At 36.2% G+C, this 10,773-nt stretch overlaps 1 pseudogene; it reads left to right on the top strand.

Moving 5' to 3' along the window:
* The first annotated feature begins 370 nt into the window (after positions 1-370).
* Positions 371-10,773, top strand: part of LOC116070832 — a 14,234-nt pseudogene continuing 3,831 nt past the window's right edge.

The raw sequence follows: 10,773 nt of genomic DNA, 5'->3' as shown, positions 1-10,773 counted from the left end.
GACATTTTTCCCCATTTGGAAAAGATGTAACGCATCTTAGAATTATCAACTCTCTAATGATAGAGGTGAAAAGTTAAATTGATCTGGTGTGTATAAAATGACCAAAATTAGAAATAAGTGTTCTAATTGTTTTCTTCTCTCTGTTCCCTTCCACCTGCCTCTCCCATTCTTTTCTCTCCCCAACCCCTACACTTTTCACCAATAAAGAGTCTGAATTCTTGAATTTCCAGGAATCACTTTCTCATTCAACCTTTAACTATATACTATATTATACTCCGCATAATACTATATTATACTACACTATACTGTACTGTACCATACTATGCTGTGCTATACTATACTCCACACATTCTGTTAATGTAGAACAAGCATGGCTAAAGATGAAAATGGGACCTACAGATTTAGGGTAAAGGCTTTACAGGCTTTACAGGACGGCTTAAATGTTGGTTGTGTAACTTCTGTGCTCAAACTCTTGGTTCTAGTTTCCCCATTCAGTAAGTGGGTATGAAAAACTATATTTTGTAGACTTTCTGAATTAAATTGTTAATATTGCAGAACAGTTCATGTGATAGCTGTGAAACACAAAAGAGTTAGAGTAACTTTTACCTTTTCTGCAGTATAGTTGAAGCTCAGAACAAACTATCCCTAAATGTGACTGTGTAGACTAGAATAAGATACCCGAAATATACTTGTTAGGTATATTTTGAGCAGATTATTTTGAGAAAATGTGGACATAGTAGCAGCTCTGCAAAGCTGCCCTTTGGAAAGGAAATTTTCATCTATAAGTCAAATGTATATTTTAGTAAACTGTATTTATATTAGGATGAGGGCTGCTTTCAGACAACTCTCACTCATCTATAGAATTTTTTATATGCATGACAAGGTAATGTGCAATACCATGTCTTTCTTCTCTTTGCTTTCTCATAACTTATCTTTATATTTCTCTAGAAGACACCCTTCCTTTCTATACCTCAGGGTTCTGTATGAGCTTCAATTATTTGGCACTCAATGAATCATATTTTTGTGGGACTGCTATGCATTCATATATAATACAATCTGTTTTTCCTACTGTTAATGTGTTTTATGTCCATTTTATGCAGTGGTTCTCAATCTTCTTAATGCTGTGATCCTTTAAAATATACTTCACATTGTGGTGACGCTAACCATAAAATTATTTCATTGCTACTTCATAACTGTAATTTTGCTACTGTTATAAATCATAATATAGATATTTGATATACAGAATATCTTATATTTGACCCCCAAAGGAATAGTGATCCACAGGTTCTGAACAACTGATTTAGTATATATTGCAGCTAAAGAACCTTAAAGCACACCCAGACAAACTATTTTTCCTTCCCTATAACAATCTTATTTAACCTAGGAATTCACTTGTAGCTCTTATATAAACCAAGCCAATGAAATATTTCAAATATGGATACTATCAAATTTACTTTTAAAAAATTATGTAGTAGACTTAATTAAAACTTTAGGAAACTAATCCTATTCAATTATTGTCACAACTTTGAGAAGTAATCATTTACGATAGAGCCAGAGCCATTATTTTACATCTGGTCCTGTTGGAAGATTCTTCCAATCCGTCTTCCTCAACAGGGGGCAAGCTAAGTTTTGCTGAGCTGGCTGTGTCATTTCAGAACTCCTGGGCAATAAGTCCTCTGAATTGGAGAGTGCACACAGTGATAGCTGTTTTTTCCCTGTCACTCTCAATACATATTTTATCATTTGTAATTATATTCTAAATATTAATTAGCTAAATTTGAGATCAATTAATTTTCTTGGTAATAGAATGTATATTTAAAAAAAAATGTTCAAATCCAGATCTTTCCAAACAGGCTCATGTACTTCTTTCAAGTGAGCAGAATTCCTGTCTTTTAAATTGGCTAGTATCAGGACATATTTGGCTGAGCATCTCTGTCCTCAAAGACATATCATACATAGATCTAAACTCTAACTGGTACATAAGGAGTGAACCATTAAAATCAATGAGTGTTGAGTAGCTTTAATGTACTATGCTTTAAAAGTAAAAAGCTTGATTAAAAAATCAGTAATTTATCTTGAGCTAACACACTGTGGAAAATCATCTAAGCTCCTTGGGTATATAATGTACATTGACAGAAAAGAAACTGAATATGGTTTACAGGGACTAAGGACCTTCTGTTATTATGGCAAGGTAATACCATTCTGAGATTTTTAAAAGTCACCCGTATACATGTTTATTTCACAACCTTAAATGCTTCAAAGAGGCCATTAGACCCTCTCAGGTAGATAATGAAGAGAATGAAATTTGTAGTTAGGTTCAAACATATCTTTAGAAGACACAACATTCTCCAGTGGCTCTACCGTTATCATCTGAGATGTCAACTTTTGTTTACATCCTGGATATTTTTACTCATTACTTCCCCATTTCCTTTTTTGTGGTTTCTATTCATACTCTCTAAAGTAGACCATTTGATTTTCAAATGTATTCTACAGAAGCCAGGCATTTTTGCAGCTGTGCTTACAGGGTGTCACTGGCTGGAGAAAATCAAAGGATTTTGAAATGGGATCCAAAATGTTCTGGCCCTTTCCCTGCACACCGGGAAGCAGAATCACAGATCCATCTTTAACTATGCCTCATTGTGAATAGGTATTATGGCCAAAATGTTCTGTAGACTCAGTCACTGAACTTTTATAGTGGAACAGAGGAACTTGGCTCAGTGGAATTCTAGTTCATTGCCCCTGATCAGTATATTTGCATATCCTTTTGGATTAATGGCTTAAAATTAGGAAGTACTCTTTAGGAGACTGCTGTTATTATTTGATCACTTTGTGGAGGGTTTTAAAGAAGGATCTGAAAGCTGGGTGGGTCTGGCTGGCTTTACCCTCCCTTGTGTTTTTTTTCCACTGCCTGTCTTTAGCATCTTCGCTTCATTGCCCATGCGTCACCTGTGCTTAGCCATGAGGCGATATATCCTCTCCCATTCCAAAAACATTGATCTAAGTCTCCCTCCTTCCATTTTTTAATAAATCTTAGTGAAGCAATATAACATTCCAGGTCAGTCCTGTAGTGCTGTTCTGGCCTCGCTGGAGCGGTTGCTGCAGAGCATGGAAACTTGCTGGCACAATATTGCAAAGTGACTCTGTGGGGGCTGGACGTCTTCCAGCCAGCAATGAACCACAGCCAAGAAACGCCAATATGGATAATGCAAACAAGAGAGATTTGGGGCACATTTCGATTTAACCATCTGATTTAATTGACAGAATAAATGCACCTGTCAACGGGTAATATTCTTGTGATTAGTTTTGGCTGTGATGATGAGATGATGTTAAAAGAATGTCAGAACAACCTGTCCTGGGACTCTTACAGGCAGTTTTGAGCAAGGGAAGGTCAGTTTTTAGCTAGTTGAAAGAAACAGGATTATAATGTGAAGGTATTTTATGGAAACGGTGAATGTTTTATTTGACGTTTTCCCTCTGTGCATAGCCTTCACCACAAATCAAAGTAGGGGACACAGGCTCACAGTAGACATTGGCATTTGAATGAGTCTCTGTGGTACTGGGGGTAGTCTTCATTTGGAAATGGCTAAAGCAGCACCCAATGTTCTCACCTCACTCCAATTGTGCTTCCTCCATGACCAAAGTAAGCTATTTAGGCAGAGTGTTGGTAGGAGGCTTGTAACTGAAGCTTTTTTATTTCTTCAGAGAAAATGCTGACCTTAGAACAAGTGTATTAATTAATACTCATACATCTTGTCACTAAGCCCTCGCCATCTAACTCCAGGCATGCTCTTCTTGGGAAAATGGGCTTTAGCTCTGGCCTATGAGAGCACTCTCTAGACTCTCTATCACTGACCTCTTTCTGTTTTGAATAGTTACTGCTCTTGCTTCTGTGTAGAAGGCATGTATCAAAGGCAGCTGGGGATTTGGGGTAGCCTGCTCTCCACCTCTCTACCATTTTCTTTTGAGTCAGGGTTTCCCAGCAAACCTAGAGCTGCTGATGTTCTACATGCATGCCTCCAGTGATCCTTCTGTCTTCCTCAACCACAGCTCTGTAGTTATACTCACTTGTAACCACACTTGGCTTTTAAGTGTGGGGTAATGGGAGTTTGAACCAGGTCCTCATGCGTACGTATCAAGCACTTAGCCTGTGAGGTTATTTCCCCATCTGTTTTCCTTTTGTGATTATTTGATCCTTCACTTTCACTGAGATCTCCTTATCCTTCATGGGTGCTTCCTAAATTTATCTTCAGAACAAATTCCATACCAAATTTCTGGTCCCAGGATGAATATCCCCTTCTGTATTATCCTTTTCTGTGTATAGTAACTCTTCCTTTTATAATCATCAAACTAAGGTTTGTTGTTGTTTTGTTTTTCAATATAAGGCTTTTCTGTGTTACTCTGGTATTCTGGAACTTATGCTGTAGGCCAGATTGGCCTCCAATTCATAGATCTGTTTGCCACTGCTCCCAAGCGCTACTATTAAAGATCTGTACCATCATACTTGGCCCTGAAGGATGATACTTAACTTCTGTATTTGTCTATTAGTTTGTCAAATAGTTGTTATTTTCAATTAACAACTACCTGCCCTGAGGATTTTTTGCTCTTTCCTTTAAGTTTTATGCTATATCCAGCCAGTAACCAAGGCCCATGGGAATAGATTTCTCAATCGCTGGACCATAAACAAGTATCACTGGAATTATCTAGATCTGCCTTTCTTGATTTGGAATCTCTTTGAATGGGAGGGAAAAACCATATGCTATCTAAAATAGTCTCCACATAGTTGAGATCCACCACTGCAAAGAATGATTTTTTTTTTTTTTTGGCGTAACCACCCCCACTTTCTCTTTTGTGTTCTGAAGACCATGCCCCACTGCAGCTTCCCTTATCTTCGACCTGGGAAAAATGGATGATTGCAGCATTGCAGAGCCCTAATTGGTGCTAGGTAATTTTCATAAACATTACTTTACTTTAGTTGTAGAAGGCCAACATAAGAAAGGTAAAGTAAATTGTTCAAGATTGCAGAGCTACTGAGGGACGTGCTGGAATTCAAATAGAGAGTGCTAAAGTTCAGATGCTTCTCTGGGGCATGCCACAGCTTCTCAGAGCTATAACTTCTATGCCTTCTGGGTTTTTTCCCTATTCCTCATCAGTTATTTCCATATTAATTTTACTAAATGCCATTTCTGCCAGCCTCTCAGAAAACACATTATCTTACACCCCGTTTATTTTTTAGTCCCTCTATTAACTTACAGGATCTTTAAGGTCTTGAATTATGTCAGTTCTGATTCAGAAGAACCCAAGATGCATTTTGAGTAAATAATATTTGTCAGAAAGCATTAATTTCCTGTTGGCTACTGAGTGAGTTTGTCTTTGCCATGCAGGTTCATCTCAAGCCCAGACTGGTCTTTCCTTATCTAAATGTTCTCCAGGGAATAGGCAATGTAGTTTTCCAGTTGTGTTCTTTTCTCATTCGGCTTTTCTTCCCTTTTCCTTACTCTTCTCCCAAGCTGAAAGTTGCTTCTGCTGAATTATATTATTGTGTAATACCAGCTTCTGGGGTAAGCATAAATTTCTTGGGAATATGATAGTCTTTTTTTTTCCTCATTAACTTTCTTTTTTTTCCTTTTTTTAAATTAGATATTTTTGTTTTTTTTTTCATTTCTAGTTTTTTTATTAGATATTTTCTTTATTTACATGTCATATGATATCTCCTTTCCCAGTTTCCCCTCCAAAAAACCAAAAAACCCAAAACCCAAAAAACAAAAAACAACAAGAAGAACAAACCCCTGTTCCTTCCCCCCTCCCCCTGCTCACCAACCCACTCTCTCCCTCCTCCTGGCCCTGGCATTCCTCTACACTGGGGCATAGAACCTTCACAGGACCAAGGGCCTCTCCTCCCATTGATGACTGATTTGGCCATCCTCTACTATACATATGCTGCTAGAGCCATTAGTCCCACCATGTGTACTCTTTGGTTGGTGGTTGAGTCCCTGGGAGCTCTGAGGGTGCTAGTTAGTTCATATTGTTGTTCCTTGTATGGGGCTGCAAACCCTTCAGCTCCTTGGGTCCTTTCTTCAGCTCCTTCATTGGGGACCCTGTACTCAGTCCAATAGATGGCTGTGAGCCTCTACATCTGTATTAGATGAGTAGTCAGAGTCTCTCAGGAGACAGCTATATCGGGCTGGATTGTCCTTCCTTCTGTCTCTGCTCCATAGTTAGTCTCTGCAACTCCTTCCATGGGTATTTTGTTCCCCCTTTTAAGAAGGAATGAAGTATTCACATTTTGGTCTTCCTTCTTGAGTTTCTTGTGGTTTGTGGATTGTACTTTGTGTGGGAATGTGATAGTCTGAATTCTGTCCATTGGTACATTGGATTTAGTGTTTTGAACCACTTCAATTTGTTGTATCACATTTTGGCCTTTAGATTCATTATAGTTTAGCAAGCAAATAGCAAAGATGAGAGGTCAATTTTTTTTGACCTTATTGGGCTTTTTAATTAATGACATTTAAAAATGAATAGTTAAAATAATAGCTCAAGTTTATCTTTATCTTTTAAATATTATTTTAAAGTAATGCATTAAAAATAGGATTATTGTGATGGGTTGTGATAGCATTTGTCATAGGACTGTACAATCACTGAAATACTTTCCTGTTAATGTTCTGATTAGAAGTATGCAAAAGAGAAGACATCAACAACGTACTAGTTAATATATATTCAACATGGTGGACAGTTTAACAAAATCGGAGAAATTATTACTTATACAACATTTGAATTGCCATCATTCCAAAATACAACTCAGGGTTTTCAGTATACTTTTTATTAGTTTCTAATATAATTTTATATTTTTAATATAAATTAATATAATATCTAAGTATAATCTCAATACATTTTATATTAATTCCTGTAATTTGTTAACCTTATTCATGAGAATATTGATTTTATAAAAGAAATTATTTTTCATACAGTTTGAGAAAACAAAACTTTTATAATGATGGCGTATTTAGCAGTGATAATAGACTATTTCTAATTATAGAACAATTATGATCTGACATTGGAAGGTGGAATATGAAGATCTGTTTTTTGAAAGTTCCATCATTGCCTCTGGCTTAGTGTACTTGGAACCAATGTCTTACTGAAGTTCCTGTCAGTGTGACTTCAGGTAAATGGTAAGGGGACAAAAAGAAACTGGTCATTGTTCTCCTGATTGTGTAGACAGCAAGGTGTGCAATATTTTTTCCTCCCTTCTATACTTGAATCTGGTCAGATTTATTCTTGGATGCTAGCTATCACAGGTGCTAACTTTGCTATTCACTTTTTTTAAAAAATAAATTTTCACAGCGTAAGAAATTTCTAAGCTTAAGAACATGAAAACAGACAAGAAAATGTAAAAGTTCGTAGCTTTGAATATCCAGTATAAAATTATTCAATTTGTAGACCACAGTATGGCAAACTTCTCCGCATGAGTTGTCTTCATCTCTGAGATATGTGATTTCATTCTTTCACAGTAGATTAAATAAGTTAGGAGATTTGTGTCTTACAAAATTTGAAATTCCTAGGATAATAGAGTCTATCAAAGGAGAGAAAAGTGACCCTCATATGAAGTACTTACATAATGGTCCCAGCAGCTGGACTCCAGTGCTGCACCTCTGTCAGGGAGTACTCTTGTCTCCAGACCTCTCTGTGGGGTGCGGTGGGGTAGCTTTGGAAGGTAAGAGCAAGTGGAGGAGGCACAGCCTCAAGGCTTGTCTTAAGTTTCTTTGTGATCATGGTGCAAGCAGTTCTTAATGCATCACAGAAAGGAAGAGCAATGTGTTAAATCAATTCCATGCTTGGAGCTTTCAACTAGGATATAAATCTACCCTGTTCACCTTCCCAAAAGCCAATCCCAAATTAGTTTATGGGATTAGTGCCATTGCTTGGTAAATCACTTAATGGTATTTGAGGCATTTTTATGAGAAATAGCCTCTCCTGTGTGTGCTTTTTTCTCAATTGCTTTCATAGTGAAAGTTTCTACTACATCTTAAGTACCCTAAAGAAAGTATGATACCAAAACTATTGAAGGGAAACTTAGGAGTGTGAATCTGATATTATATATTTTGAAAGAAAATCAGCTGGGTCTGGTGGACTATACTTTATTCCCATCAGTGGAGAAGAAAAGGCAAGTGCATCTCTGGATTTAAAGTCCTCCTGTCCACATAGATAGTTACATGCTGGCCAGTTACAGGAGATCATATCTCAGACAACCAAAAGAGAAAGAATTAAATCCTGTTTCAATTTCACTTAATTCAAAGCAGGCATCTATTTGTCTGTATATTTTTATTTGAAGAGAAAAAAATCTACATTTCACAAATATTTAAAAATTTACCTACAACTAAGTTATGTCTGTTAGCATTTGAAGTCTCCCCTTGACTTAAAATTCCTAAAAGCAAGCTTAGTACAGCAATCTCAGTAACGGAGATATTAACCTCAGGCAGCCACCCCACCACAGTACTACCCCCCATGACAGTACCACTTCTCCTACTCCAGTACCACTTTTGATGTTTATATATGTTTTGGGAATTAAATTTTTTATTTTAGTGGAAGTATGTATATTGTGTGTATACTATATGTTACTAATTTAGTGCAAATTATGGTACTGTGAGATGGCAAATTGGGTAGAGATTGCAGCACAATCCTGATGCCCTCAGTTCAATATACATATATGTAGAAGAGATCTAACAGCTTTCCAGATGATGTCCCATCATTCCACATGAGTTTGCATATGGGGCACACACACATACACACACACATACACTCATACACACACAAACACACATGCATGCATGTACACATGCACACATACACACTACACACATGTGTGCATACACACATGCATGCATACACACATGTGTGCATACACATACATACACAAGCATACATACACAAACACACACATGCATGCATGCATGCATAGACACACCGTATACGCACACACACACATACACATACACATATGTCTTTGTGCATGCACACACAGAAAATTTAGAGTGTTTGTTTCTTTTCAGGGTTCCATCCCAGAACAAAAGCCTCAATTTTACATTAAAGCATCTACAGACTCCATAGCTCAGGAGGTTGAAGTCTTTTCCCTGTTTTCCTTCCCAGTATTTTTTACAGTTGGACACAGACTGTTCTGCCATGGACTATTTTTGCTCTTAACACAATGTAGTTTAATCAGGTGCTTTCCTTTATATTTTTGAGGGTTCATGCTTTATGAAATTAATTAGGTTTTCTACAGTTATTTTGAAGGGGTTCACAGTTTTATTTATCAAGTTTACTAACAACCAAGTTATTTTAAATATGTTTTAAATATTACATCTGAGTTGTAGCAAAGGAGTTGGGAGTAAGGGCTTTATCAATTTTTAGGCCATATTAAAATGGCCTTTATTTCAAGTGAGAACTTGGATGTTATTTATAGTCTATTTGCACAGAATTTAATAAATGAGAAGTCCGCTGGTCAGACGTAGTTACATGCACATATGCACAACATATCCTATGGTGGGACAATAAACTTTCATTAGGAGAAGTATCCTGCACTGACTTAATGTCATGAGTAGTACTTGGGACCTTAATAGGAGTAAAAACAATAATCAAAACAAATACAAATATAGGTGATGCTTTTTGATGAGAAATATTAACATTGTAAAAACATAATCATTACCCACCTGACAAATGAGTCTTACAAATTTTTGTAACTATGTAAAACTAAAGTAATTATGTACAAGCTGATGCAAAGAAGTGGTCATCTCAAAGGCGTTTATAGATTGACTCTGGTTGTATAATCATCAGCATTTTGCTGAGTTTTAATATCTTACGTTCTTGACATTATTTCATTTTGCTAACTCTTTCAATTTTAGTAATTTTGATACATATATTTATAATCATTGTTTTAATTGGCAATTCTCTCATAAACAATTATGTGGTTATCTTCTCATTTGCTTATTATTTATTGTGACTAATACTTTTCTTTAGTATTTCTTCATGTCTTTCCCCAGTTCTCTATTCTCTGTATATGTTTTGCAGGTGGACTTTATATGTTGGTAGAAACTGTCAATTAAATGTACGCATTGCAAATATAATTTGCTATTCTCTGTGTGTTGTCTTTTAATATTTGGAGCATTTTTATGAAAGTTCACATTTCATAAATGTTTTTTTCTTTCAGGTAAGGCCTTTTTGGCATCCTGTTTTTAAAAACAAATGAGAGTGATTCATTCCAGAGGTTGGAGAATTGATTTTTGCAGCCTATAGCCACCCTCAGCTACAGAAAAATCTTGTCTCCTAAAAGAAAAAAGAAAAGAAAACAGAAAATAAGACAAAACAAAACAAATCAAAATGTTCCTGCCAAGATCTTAAGATATTTCAATGGCTTACTACTTTACTGTTCTATTTATATTATCCCATTAAGCTGAAATATTAATATATATTAATAAAATATTACCTACTAACCTCACAGACTTTTCATTTCCAATTTTCATAGAATGAGTATTTGAATTAAAAAAAAAGTACACTCAACTGGAGCAAACTGAGCCCACAAATACCATCAGTCTTGCTGTTGCACAACAAGTTCTCAAATAGATGGTATTTGCTAACTGAGAGGCTTAGCCTCATACCTAAGAGAAACAACATGCTAGATTGCTTAAAATATAAATTAATGACTCTGGGTGTATGTCCAATCATAAAGGGTCAGGTTGTAGATAGTGGAAGCAAACTTCATTAATGCTTCTCCAAGCAAAAAAA

Source organism: Mastomys coucha, unplaced genomic scaffold, assembly GCF_008632895.1.
Source record: "Mastomys coucha isolate ucsf_1 unplaced genomic scaffold, UCSF_Mcou_1 pScaffold22, whole genome shotgun sequence".
NCBI classification, from domain to species: Eukaryota; Metazoa; Chordata; class Mammalia; order Rodentia; family Muridae; genus Mastomys; species Mastomys coucha.
The sequence above is the reverse complement of the archived record's forward strand: the minus strand, read 5'-3'. Positions and strand labels throughout refer to the sequence as shown.